General features: G+C 27.7%; 1 long non-coding RNA gene across 1 annotated transcript; it reads left to right on the top strand.

Moving 5' to 3' along the window:
* The first annotated feature begins 10899 nt into the window (after positions 1-10899).
* On the top strand, positions 10900-12719 carry LOC136077799 (uncharacterized). Its single transcript, XR_010637291.1, has 4 exons — positions 10900-10931; positions 11065-11091; positions 11442-12427; positions 12508-12719. It is a non-coding gene; the product is annotated as an uncharacterized LOC136077799 (long non-coding RNA).
* Positions 12720-12989: the final 270 nt, after the last annotated feature.

Below are 12989 nucleotides of genomic sequence, written 5' to 3'. Positions count from 1 at the left end.
TTATCAATTTACCGCTGAAAATACGTCATTAAATTTCGGTAAATATTTTTTATAATGCTAAAATCTTACATATACTAATTAAACAAAAGCAAAAAGCAGCATATTTAAAAAGCAATAAAATGACTAAAAACAAACTTTACCTAAATAAAATGGCGCAATTGTCAAAAAAAAAAAAAGTTTTTTTTTTAATTTTTTTTTAATAATTGTATTTTTAATTAATTAATGATGTAACTGTACATTCAATAATACATATAATAATAATAATACAAGCTGTCATGATCCCTATGATACGGGTCATGGTAAACCTGTTTTCCACTTGACTCACGGTCGTTTAATCTTGATACCTATCAGACATTTGTAGTGCGCATGCGTCTCCGGAGATTTTTGGTTTTACTCTCGATATTTATAATAATTTTGATTTGTAATGTGAGATACCGAAAATTGGAACACATTTTTAAACTATTATATTTTGTTTTTCTTAGTGTTGTAAAGTTTTATAAAATAGTCAAATAACAAAATATTATAGATAATCTAAAAATAAGTTTGAGTCGATTGCTTTTTAACACTCTTTCAAGAGCTGGAATAAAAAGTATTTTTTTTTAAATTTTATGTTTTTTCTAAACTCTTTAACTTTTTTAATTTAATTTTTGAAAGCAAGAACTAAACGGTTTCTAAAACTATCATCTAAATTCTTTTAGAAAACATGAACCTTATTAACCAGTCATATTTTTAAGTTATCAAGCAGTTGGATTAAAGAAGTACGGTATCCAATCTGATTTTGACTAATAGTGTTGTTACTATCACCCTGTTCAATCTCTACATATTTTAAATCGTCGCACTCATCCACACCAGCTGGCATTTTAACTTGTGTAACTTTATGATTATTTTTTTCACTGATTAAAATAGCTTCCGACGATAAATGATCGTTGATAACTTTCCTAGTGAACTCTTCCAAGATACCGTAATGTCGAAGCATATTTCCTGAAATCATAAACAATAACTGTTAAATTTAGTCTTTTAACGAATAACAAAAATTAAAGAATGTTTTTTTTTACCATGAAATAAAACTTATAACTTCTAAAGTATGGATGAAGAAGGTTTCCCAAGGCATAATGTTGGTTTTATCTTCTATGTTCATTGCATCGCGTGGCCATGTGTAAATGCTCACTTAGTTTTTTACAAAAAACAATAATTATTTCTCTGTTTTCCATATCAATGTGGTTTTGAAGAAAATTGTCAGTTTTATAAAGCATAGTTAGCATATGATGAAGCACTGGTTCAGTGTCCTTGGACATGCAATCTGACATAATCTTCATTTTATTTAATACTGGCATCAGTAAAGCCATCAGTGAAAATTGGTTGTCACTTGGAATAACGTTCTATAGTGGGTTGTTATTTAGTGCATCTTTTTTTCTAAGAGAAAACAACACATATTTATGTTTAGAGATTGACTCCAGCATAAAACAGTTACAATTCCACCTGGTTTTTACCGGAGCAATGATTCTAAAATAGTTTACACAGAGTACCGTACACTCTTTTTCAATATGTTGACAAGCTAAGGTGGACCTGTGAACTTTGCCAGATAGTTGTGTGGCAATATCTATGCAGTCTTTGACTTCTTGCACTTCATTGGTATCATGAAGTAGGCTAGTGTTTAGTAGGTGGTCTGCACACAACAGTGATTCATATTTTATTTTGTTAATGATTGACACAGCATGTTTCATGTTTGCCGCCGCATTGTGGACAATGACTTTCTTGGGTTCGGCGTCCAACACCTGATACTTTTGGATCATTTCTTCCAGAGCCTTAAACAAATGAAAATAAATTAGTGATTTATAAGATAACTTATGCAGCTTTTGGGTATTACAATAAATTAATAATTCTTTTAATAAATAACAAAATCCTAGAAGAAACGCTATTCTAGCGGAAGGATAAGTTTAACTTTTTTAAATTATTTTATTTTACGAGCACAAATTATATCAACATAAAAATAATTACTTTGCTATTGTGGTAACCAGTATGCTTTCCCATAAAATTGTCAAAGTTGAGAACATATTTCTTCAGTTCAAACTGACTATTGATATAGTGAAGAGTAAAAGTAATGTATGGATCCTGTGACCTAGAGGTCCAACCATCAGCGGTGATAGCCACCTGTTGAAAACTGGAAACTTCTTTTTTAATTAGGTTTTGCACAGTATCCATAACGCTTTCATAAAGCAATGGCAGCTTGTACCCTAAAAAAGTTGAAAAATGTTTCACAATTACTTTTGGATTTAAATGTTACACCATTTCCTTGAAGCATGGTCTATCTACTAGAGTGTTTGGACTACTTGACCTGGCAATGTATGATATGATTACCATGTCTGTCTCCAATTGCCTGACTGATTAGGAAGAATATTTCCCAATAGTTCCCTCATTAACACTTTTAGATATGCCTTTTTGTGATCGTTGATCTTAGCGATCTAATCTAAAACGAAATGAAAATTAAAGTTAAACATGAAAATTATCTTCATACAAGGAAAAATATTATTTTATGAAAAATAATTAGAAACTTACTGTATGCGTCTTTCAGTTCGAAAGCAGCTTTTGTAATTTCTTTAATATCTTCTTTTCTTTGGCGCTCAAGTTCGGTTTGGGCTCTTAACATCTTTGCGTAGTCAGTGGGATGCTTGGTTTTCAGATGGTACCTGATACCACTAGTGGATCCATCAGTTAACTTGATTTGGACTTGACACTTTTTACATTCCCCACACTTAACACCTGACACAGTAACTTTATTGAAATATTTCCATAAAATTGTAGCTTTTATAGGCATGATTATATGATTGAGAATAACTATGATGTTGAAACAATCAAAATGATGACAAAAATGAAAAATTCTTTTTTTTAGTTAAGACGAAATTAATTTGAATGTTTAAGATCAAAAATGTTTACATCCGACAGATGAAAAACTGGTTTTTTCATAAAATTGTTTTTATAATAACTTTTTTAATAATTTTCAAAAAATATTTTTGAAAGTTATTAAAAATGTTGTATATTTTTAGGAGAATCAAATTTTTAAACAATAACTTAATTAGTTTTGCAGAATGTTTAAAGTTAACACAACAATATCGTATTTAGAAGGTTATATTATAGAATTTAAAGTATTTTATTCAAGCAATGATACTCAAACTCTTCATGCGTATTTATATACAAATATATAATTTATGCCTGATGAACTTAAAGTTAAAATTTTATTACAGTAATACCTACCTACAGTAGACAATATCTTTTTTAACTTCGTTAGATGTGCCTTATGAAATTGATGCTACTGCATTGCTTAGTTAATAAAGTTTTTAGTTAAACTTTCGTTTACGAAACGTTAAGTTAGTAAGTATTAAATGTGAAAGTTCATGTATTGCTCGGGGGCGTGAGAATCATGAAATATCTGTTTGGGGCGGGAGTTATGAAGAAAAAGCAGCAACAAAAAAGTTATAAATATCTTCACTGATAGAAAACAATTACAGTCTTTTGGTTACTGTTTTTTGTTCGGTGTCTCCCAATACCCCAGTATGAATGAGCCCTCCATTTAAAGAAGAGCTCATCCATACTGTCATTACTACACCACTTATTGAAAGACCTCTCCGAGAGAGGCCCTGGGTGTTTTGAGCGATGATTTCCATAGTGGTCAAATGTTAACGAATCTAAAATCACAAAAGCTCTTAAATGTTAAGGACTCTAAAATTACAAATTAAAGAATATAATAAAAATTATAAATATTTGCAATTTTATTTAATTAAAATATAATTCATAACCTCACCATTTTCACAGGTAACAGAAGACGGTACTAAAAATATTAAAAAAAAAAAAAAAGGGTTAAACCTTATTTTAATAAAGAGTTTTAATAAAGAATTTTAATAAAGAATTTTAATAAAAAGAGTAAATTAAAAAGGGTTAAACCTTATTTTAATAAAAATATGAGTAAAACGCAAACAGTTAAACAATGTCATATTTATTAAATAATTTTTTCCCCTATTGCACATATTTCTCCATACAAAATATATCAAATATAAAACACAACCCTACCAGTTATGCTTCTACCAGACACTAAGGACAAAAAAATATACCTCAGAATAATCGATAAAATAATATTTTCATATAAATAAATATATAGTTTTAATTTTTTTTACCTATTTCCCTCATTTTCTCCATAAAGTTGTCTAAAGTAAGAAAAAAGATAACTGAAGCTAAAACTAACTAAAAATAACCTGAAAATAACTATAAACTAAACCAAAACTATAAACTAAAATAAACTTTAAATATTAATATATGTACCACAGAAGACAAAAGTCGGTTGTCGAGTTTTTTGTGAAAATGAGTTATGTATGAGACCTTTTTAGTTTTTTCAGTATCTTCAGAGGTATAAAGACTGTTGTCCAACGACAATATGAAACAAAGTTAGGTCAGTATAAAAGATCTGGTGTTTCCACAATGTTCAAAGGAAAAATGTCTGTTGTCTAGAAATGACTCTTCACTTTTTTTATTTAACTTTTTTTTTTTTTTTCGTCAAAATTATGTTTTATGTGCCTTAAGACAAATTAAATAAAACACCAAAAAAATTGCATAAATTTAACCATCAAGAATAAGCCAATAAATACTAATTATTTTACTATTTCCTCTCTCCAGAACAATTTCTAAAATGCGACAACCGACGTTTGATTTCTGAGGTACAAATATAAATGCTTCATTTATTTAACTATACTAATCATATAATTTATAATTAGTTTTTGTTGAAACTCCCATAGAAGAAAAAAGTAAAATAAAGTTAAAGTACTTGACAGGCTAAAGAACACAATCTAGCTCTAAAGCAGTAACACCGCCTGGCACTAAATACTGCTAAGTCACACCTCTGCTGTAAGTACACCGTTTGGCTGGCAAGGTTATCAATCTTGCTCAACATAATACCAAGTCACACCACTTTGAAAACACAGAAACAGCATAATTTAAACATATATACAACTATAAACAAATATGACTTTATATAACACATATAAACACACCTTATTACCACAACCCTTTGTCTAACCTTCCTTTTACAATGTTATTTCATCAAATATAAAGTGATAAGGAATGTCTACATACGAATAGCAATGTGCTCTTTCATTTTCAGTATTTAACTTAATCCATCTCGTTTGGTGCGTATCACGTTGAGCTGCACGATCTAAAGCTATTTGTTCTGCTCCTTCAGGTAGATTAACTTTTAAGGCATAAAATAGTGTGTGACATATGTCTTATTGGATGCTCGAAAAATTGCCACAGTGCTTCAGGTGCACTAACATAACGACAATCTAAAAAAGTGATTACTTCATCATGATTAATTTGTTCATTTATTAAAATATTGACACAATCGTGACGCTTGTATAAGTATTTGTACAAATATTTAACAGCCTTAAGAGACATGCAAGCTTCAACATTATTGTGAGCTTAATATTTCTTTGATAACCATGGACTGTAAGGTACCACCCAGTGGTTATCTACATTGTTACCTTTAATATTGATAACCAAAACATTATCACGATGTCTATACGCGGATAACCATTATGAACTGCTTCTGTGTTAGCATTAAATTCTTTAGGATAGTTTTTACTGCGCACCCAATCTTTCATGCAGAGAGAATTTGGATTTAGTATGCCACATGGACCGTGAATCATGCAAGTTTTAACAACGTCATAAAGATCACGATTAACAATCGGATGTGGAATTTATGCAGATATTAAAATATTGATACCATGTGCTGTTTCAAGTTAATCATCATTTCAAAGTAAAATATGAAAATGTGGCGAACCACGCTTTTGAAATTTAATAACCTGAACATGTGTTACAACTTTCCCTAATACATTGTGCTTAAAAATGTCATTGAGAAGGTTATTTAATTTGAGTTTAAATACTCGAGTAACCAAGTCATATCTATCAATTTCTGTCTAACCTGGATATAAATTTTTAATTATCTCGCGCCATTTTGGGCTGCAAATGAAAGTAATAAAAAGATCTGGTTTACCATACTTTTTAATTATAGCCATAGCATCATCTTCAAAGTTTTTGTTTAAGCTCTAGGACTTCCTACATAAGTTGATGGCAAAACTATAACACGCTCTAGTCTAACATTATGATCATTTTCAAGGTTGTTTACATGTTTGTGAAAGGCATCATACTGCCCTTCTCAGTTTGTTTTGTTTACTCCTGAAGGAAGCAAGGTGCTGGCCTTCAATTTTAACATGCGCATCAACAGCATATTGTTTTTTGCCATAAAAGAGTGAAAAAAAAAATTGTCAAACTGAAAGTTTATAATTGTATTAATGAGATAATGTAACAAGATTTCTAACCAATGTATCACGTTCAGGGTTGTGAACCAATTGATTACGCCAACCAGCATCAATCCTTGAAAAAAATAAAGGATAAACCATTGGATCTATGTTGACAGAATCACTTGATATAGTTTTAAGAGGATAACCTTTTGGGTAAATAACAACTTCCCTGGAAGCAGGTGGTGCACCATTTCCACCAACAAATACAACTGCAATTTCATCATGTTAAGGGAGATTATAGCAACGACTATCTTGCCCTTCAAGAAAAGACATTTTTACAACTGACAATGAACAACTTTCTATAGCTGCTCGATGAATTTCTTCATTTTCCAGTTCAGCTATGTTTTTAAATGCAAGAGCAAATGGGTTTTTATCACAAATAATAGTTTGCGATCAAAAAATTATATCATTTAAGCAAAGATCATTACCATGTTGTTGCATTTACTGCTGCAAGTGGATCATAGATTTATAGTTAACAATATGTTGGTGGAACATCTTGATTTGGCCTAAGATTACCTATGCAATGAAAAACTTGACCACATATTCTAAAATATGGTGGCCCATGATTCATAAGTTGAACTCCATTAGCTTTAAATGAATCAAAAGAAAGACAGGTATTATAATTTCTAATATATTTGAAAAAATTCAGACTGGCATTTCCATCTGCATAATTTTCTTTAAATAAATCTTGTGGAAATGGTGATGGTTGCAACAAGACTACCTTTCCATTATGGCAACATAAAAAATGTGTTTTATCAGGATATTTTTTAGCACCATAATGCTGACAAATATAATTCATTTCTCGTAAATAATTATAATCTGGAATAGTATTTCTTCTTCTTATACAATTCATTCTTTCGTATCTAGCAGCATATCTAATATTTTGTTGACTATTAATTTCATCCCGCCTAAGCCTCCATCATTTCTCCGACGATTTTTTTCAACTCGCCTAACCAAGCTCTCCTCATTTGGGTTCGAATTATTTGCTGCTTGCCAAGCAGCATTTTTAGAATTTTATCGATTATTAATTTCATCTTGCCTTAGGCTACCTTTTTCTTTTCTGCGATGATTATTTTCAACTTGCTTAAGTACACTCTCCTCATTTGGATTTGAATTATTTGCTGCTTGCCGAGAAGCATATCTAGCATTTTGTCAATTATTAATTTTATTTTGCCTAAGCCTTTCATATCTGCGACAATTCACTTGCCCATTACCATTTTTATTCTCTAAACTAAAATCTGCTTCTAGCTTAATATCATCCATTAAAACTTCACTTTTAATTAAAATTAGTAACAAAAAATCTTTAAAAAAACTCGAAAATTGTGACCTTATCTATATATTTTATTTTCTACTCTAAATAGCACACACAAACAATTTTTATATATAACAAACTGTCATTTAAAATAAATTATACTTATAACTTTTAAAAAATATATATATCAGCTAGGAGAACATCTCCTAGAAAAAAATTAACTTTGCAAATAATAATATAAAAAGTTATTAAAAACATGCAATTCTAATAATAAACATACTGCAAACACATAAAAATTAAAAAAAACACGTTGTAAACCCTTTTTTGCAAACTTCAATACTGTTTCTCTAAAAACGTTGTTAGTAAACGTTTTTAAAAAATTCACAAAACTTTACAACATTTTGTTCTTCTATACCACATAAATACATTATCGATAAATCTAAAATAGAAAATGTAACAAATAAGTAAAAAAAACATTACACACAAAAAATAAAAATCAATGAACAATATAGAGAAAAGTTGTTGCGATTTACCTGAGTGGTAGTTGTTGAATATTATATTTCATGTTAGCTTTTAGAAAATAATTTATGTTGGTACATCATGATTCCAAAATATTTATAGCAAAACCATGTAATAAACAGTGCTAAAAAAAAAAAAAATCAATTTGAGATAAAACAAAGTGCATATATGGCAAAATAATTTGTCTTGGCTTTTAGTGAATGATTGAAAGCAGTAAGATTTAATAATAAAATTACCTTTTTATCATTTTTAACAACAGACACAAACGTGAAGGTAAGCCAAATGTCTATCAACTCAAAAGATAACAAAAAAAACAACATCACAACAACAACACACAACAATAGCAAACACCATAAGTTAATTAATATGCATATAACATAACTTAAAGAACATAACATTGATATATAACAGAACATAAGTAACAACATTACGCAAAATGTTATTAAAATAAATTATTATGTATTTTTAGAACAATTAATAATAAAGGCTTGAAAATACCTAGACCTAAAGCAGTAACAGTTTGACACTAAACACTGCCGTGTAACGTTCTGCTATAAGTAAATCACTTGGCTGGTTAGGTTGAAAAATCTTAATCTACACGTTTATCAAGTCGCAGTACTTTGAAAACATGTAAACAATATAATATAAACAAATGTACCAACTATAAACACAATATGTATAATTAACCTTATATAAATATATTTAAACACATTTATAAAACAATTATATAACACATATTAACACATACACAAACAATAAAAAAACACTTTACATTATTATAAAAACACATTGATAAAACAGCTATAAAGCACACATTGCCACATACGCATACTTATCAAAAAAGTATACAATATATGCAAACAATAAACATGTGCAAACAAAAATTTTAAAAATTATACAAGAAAATTTAAAAAGATTCAAAGTAAACAAAAAATATATATACAAACAATACTCCTTACCTTCATTTTTTTCATAAGAACTGAAATCCTCATAACAAAATTTAACCGTTACATACAATAACATGTGACAAGTCACGTACGTGCTGGCACAAAGTTTTAATTTATTTTTCTAAATTTTCTAAAAAAGAACAAAAATAGTTAATAGCATCTCAGAAATTTCATAGCAGTATTAACTAATTATATGAAATTAGCATTAGTATAACTTTTTTGTACCATAAAAAATAATCAGGCCTCATTCATACCCCTATTTTCCTTCTAAAAAATAAAATATAAGCGCGATAAAAACAGAATTGCTAAAAAAAAAAAAAATTAAATAAAGCTAAAAGAAAATCTAAAACAAACAAAATGTAAACGATTTAAAAATTTAGAAGGAGTGATTCTTTCTAATTTATATCTTACAAAAGTGTTATATATAAATTGCTATACTATTTTCTATACTTCAATATTAATACGGTAATGAATAGTGCGCGTAGTTACGCCTAATGTTTCGCGTATTGTTCGTATTGTTACTTACGGTTCTGTTTTTAAGAAGTTTCTAGCCTTTTTATGCACGGTTACATTTTCCATGCGGTCTTTCAAGTTAAGTCAGCTTGCGAATTTGAGATGATGTACTTTTATTCTCAAGAAGAGTTGATGTTGTTCATTGTTTAAAACAAAAATTTAAATAATCGTTTGTTTGTTGTTGGTTGTTTTTATTATTCTAATTTTTATAGCCTGTTTTCATTTTTTAAAAGAAGTTAGAAATAAAATGTCTGGTAAAATAGTTTTTTTAGTACAATCTAAACATGAATGCTGTAATTTATCTAATCTTCTAAATATGAATACTGTAATTCAATAGTGTTAGTGCCGTTTCACTTTCTTTTTTAATAAAGAACTTTCTAGGCTTTTCTAAAAGCGTTTCTTTACTCCACGCGGTCTTTCAAGCATGGTCTTCCAGCCGATTAGAGCTGATAAATTTTTAGTTTCAAGTGGAACTGATGTTGTTCATTGTTTAAAAACTAAAATTTGTTTGTTGTTCGTTGTTTTTATTTTTCTGTTTTTTTTTTAGAAGAAGTTAAAACTAAAATGAATGGTAAAAAAAATTTTTTTAGTACAATGTTTCTTTTTTAGTAAAGTGTTTCGGTTTTGTCTTCAGTCTTTTTAGATCATTTTAAGCAAGTATTGTTTCATTTTTTTAGAGCAGTTAGAAGGAGCTGAAGGCCTTTTTAGCAAGTATATAGTATATAGTAGTTTATTTATAGTTTATATTAGTAACATAGTTATATTTGTTTATTTATAGTTTATATTAGTTTATATAGTATATAGTAGTTTATTTATAGTTTATATTAGTTCAAGTTTATTTATCGTTTATATTAGTAAGTTTATTTATAGATTATAGATTAGGATTAATGAGAACACAAATTTTTTTTTAGACAGGCTAGCTGACAGCGACTTAAGTAAGTTTTATCATTTAGATTTTATTTGAGTACAAATGTAGCATTAGCAATTTTATTGTATACAATTTTATCTCAATTTTTATTTTTAGACAGACAGGTAGAACTCAGTAAGGACTTAGATTTTGTAGATTTAAAAAACTTCTTTTGAATATTCTTTTAAAGCATTGAATATGTTTTAAATATTTTAATAAATTTTGTCATTTAGGTGTGGTAGCATCATCAGTTGGTGCAAGTGGTAGTAATGTCTTTTATTTTATTTTACAGCAAATAGTAATGTTTTTTAATTTATTTTAAAAAGATTCAATAAATATTGTTTATTTAAACATAATCATCAGGATAAAATAGATAAGATAGATAAAATAGCTTTTTTATTTAATATTTTTTTATTTTGTTATAACTTCAGTTGCACCAGCCACAACAGGTAACTTCGTACATTTATTTTAATATACTTGAATTACATTTGTTACTTAACTTTTCAAGCAATAAAAATTGTTTATTTCAACATTATCGTCAAGATTATATAAATAAACTTTTTATTTGATAATTTATTTTAGTTGCTTCTGGATCAACTTTAAATAATGGTAAATCATTAATTCATATTTTATTATAGATAAATGTAGATAAAAAAATGTAAGTTGGAAATTTTTGTAGATTTAAAAGCAGTAAGCTTTTTTCTAAAGGTTCTTTCTATTTTTGGATTAAATCCACTATCACTACATTTGTTCTATGTTTATATAATGTACTTTAATAATTTTTGTCATTTGAAAAAAAATATGTCAATGTTAAATTACACCTGGTTGTCGAAAAGAGTTATAGTTTAATGATAATGTTGTAGACTGTTAGAGCAGATTATAGATCTATTTAATCTATTTAATAACCTACTACCAAAGGGAAAATTTACTATCAGTTGTTTGTTTGTTTTTCTGTTTAGTTGACAACAATGAAGAGAGAGGTAGTATGTTTATAAGGATTTTTATTTTTTTATAAAGTAACTAAAATGTTTTTTAAAACATTGTTGTTGACTTAAAAGTAAAACAGTAGGTTTTTATATTTTTATACAATAAGCCCAAGAAGTTATAGTTCTTGGGCTTAACTAAGGTAATACTTAAAATTATATAGTCAATAATAGAGAAGAAATTTAAAATTCTCAGTAAGACAGCTTCTTATTATTTTACCTCAAGTTAGATTAATTAAAATTTATTTTCTTTAGTTGATCAAGAGAGAGCTAATAAAGGTATTAGTTACATTAGTTTAGTGAATTTATTTTTAAAAAGTTAAGTAGATATTTTAAAGTCTATACATTTAAGTGATTTTATTGTTTAGACACAGAATTGAAGACTGAAATAAGTCAGTGTTTTTGCTATTAAAATAATTGTTAATAGGAATTTGTTTATTTGTACTGTAACTGGAGTTTTAAAACTTCAAGTACTAAAGCTTTATTTTCTTTTTTCTTTTAGGAGAGTTGGAAAAAAAACTAAGTATAAATTATGTGATTAGTATAGTTAAATAAAGCATTTATATCTGTACATTCAGTAGTCCAAGTCAGTTGTCACATTTTGGATGCTAGATTCTATTTGTTAAAAATGGATGCTACATTCTATTTGTTAAAAATAATTAATTGGTAGTTTAATTTATTGAAAACACTGCTTTTAAAATTTACTATAAGGCAAGACTATTTAGCTATATAAATGCAATTTATTTATATCTATTTGATTTTTTATCTTTAATGTTTTTAGTTTGGCTCCTTGAAGCATTTTTTTTTTTTCTTTTTAATTAAAATATTTTAAATCTATTGTAATGTCTTTTAAATATAACTAAAGTTTACTAAAAGCCAACGTGAAATAACGTCATAAAACAACACCGACAAGTTGCATCATGACAGCAGTTTAAGTATGACAACAGGCTACCGAAAATCAGGTAAATTGAATTCCAGTTGTTTTTTTGTTTTGTTTTGTTTTTCTTTTATGTCTACTTATCTGTTACAATTTTTATTTTAGGTTTGTCATATGACGCATTAATGCAATATAAAAGATCAAAGTTTACATATTTTTTACAATTTGTAATACACATAGAGCGATTTTGAAAATTTTTGAAATTTGATTTGCCTGAGCAGCAAATCAATATCTTTTGGTGAAAAAAGAACCTTACTCTTTTTTTTTTTAGTTTAGATGAGTTCTTGAGGTTCCTCTTTGGATTCTAAATTTTTGATGGGTCCTAATATTGTTTAAATTTTTTTTTTCTAAACTATATCAACTTGATACTTAAAAGAAGCAAAATAATATACTGATTTTGAAAATAATATTTGTTTTTATTAAAAAATTAAAATTAAAAAAGTAGAGTTGTTTTTTTCATCAAAAACCCCCGTCCTCATCAAAACGGGGGTTTTAAGGTACATTTTTGCAAGTATTTTTTTCACAAAAAGTTTTTTTCTAATAAAAATTATTATTTATGAAACAAGCATTTTTTTCTGCTTTTTTTG

Source organism: Hydra vulgaris, chromosome 03 (genome assembly GCF_038396675.1).
Source record: "Hydra vulgaris chromosome 03, alternate assembly HydraT2T_AEP".
Lineage (NCBI taxonomy): Eukaryota > Metazoa > Cnidaria > Hydrozoa > Anthoathecata > Hydridae > Hydra > Hydra vulgaris.
This window is presented reverse-complemented; position numbering and strand designations above follow the sequence as displayed.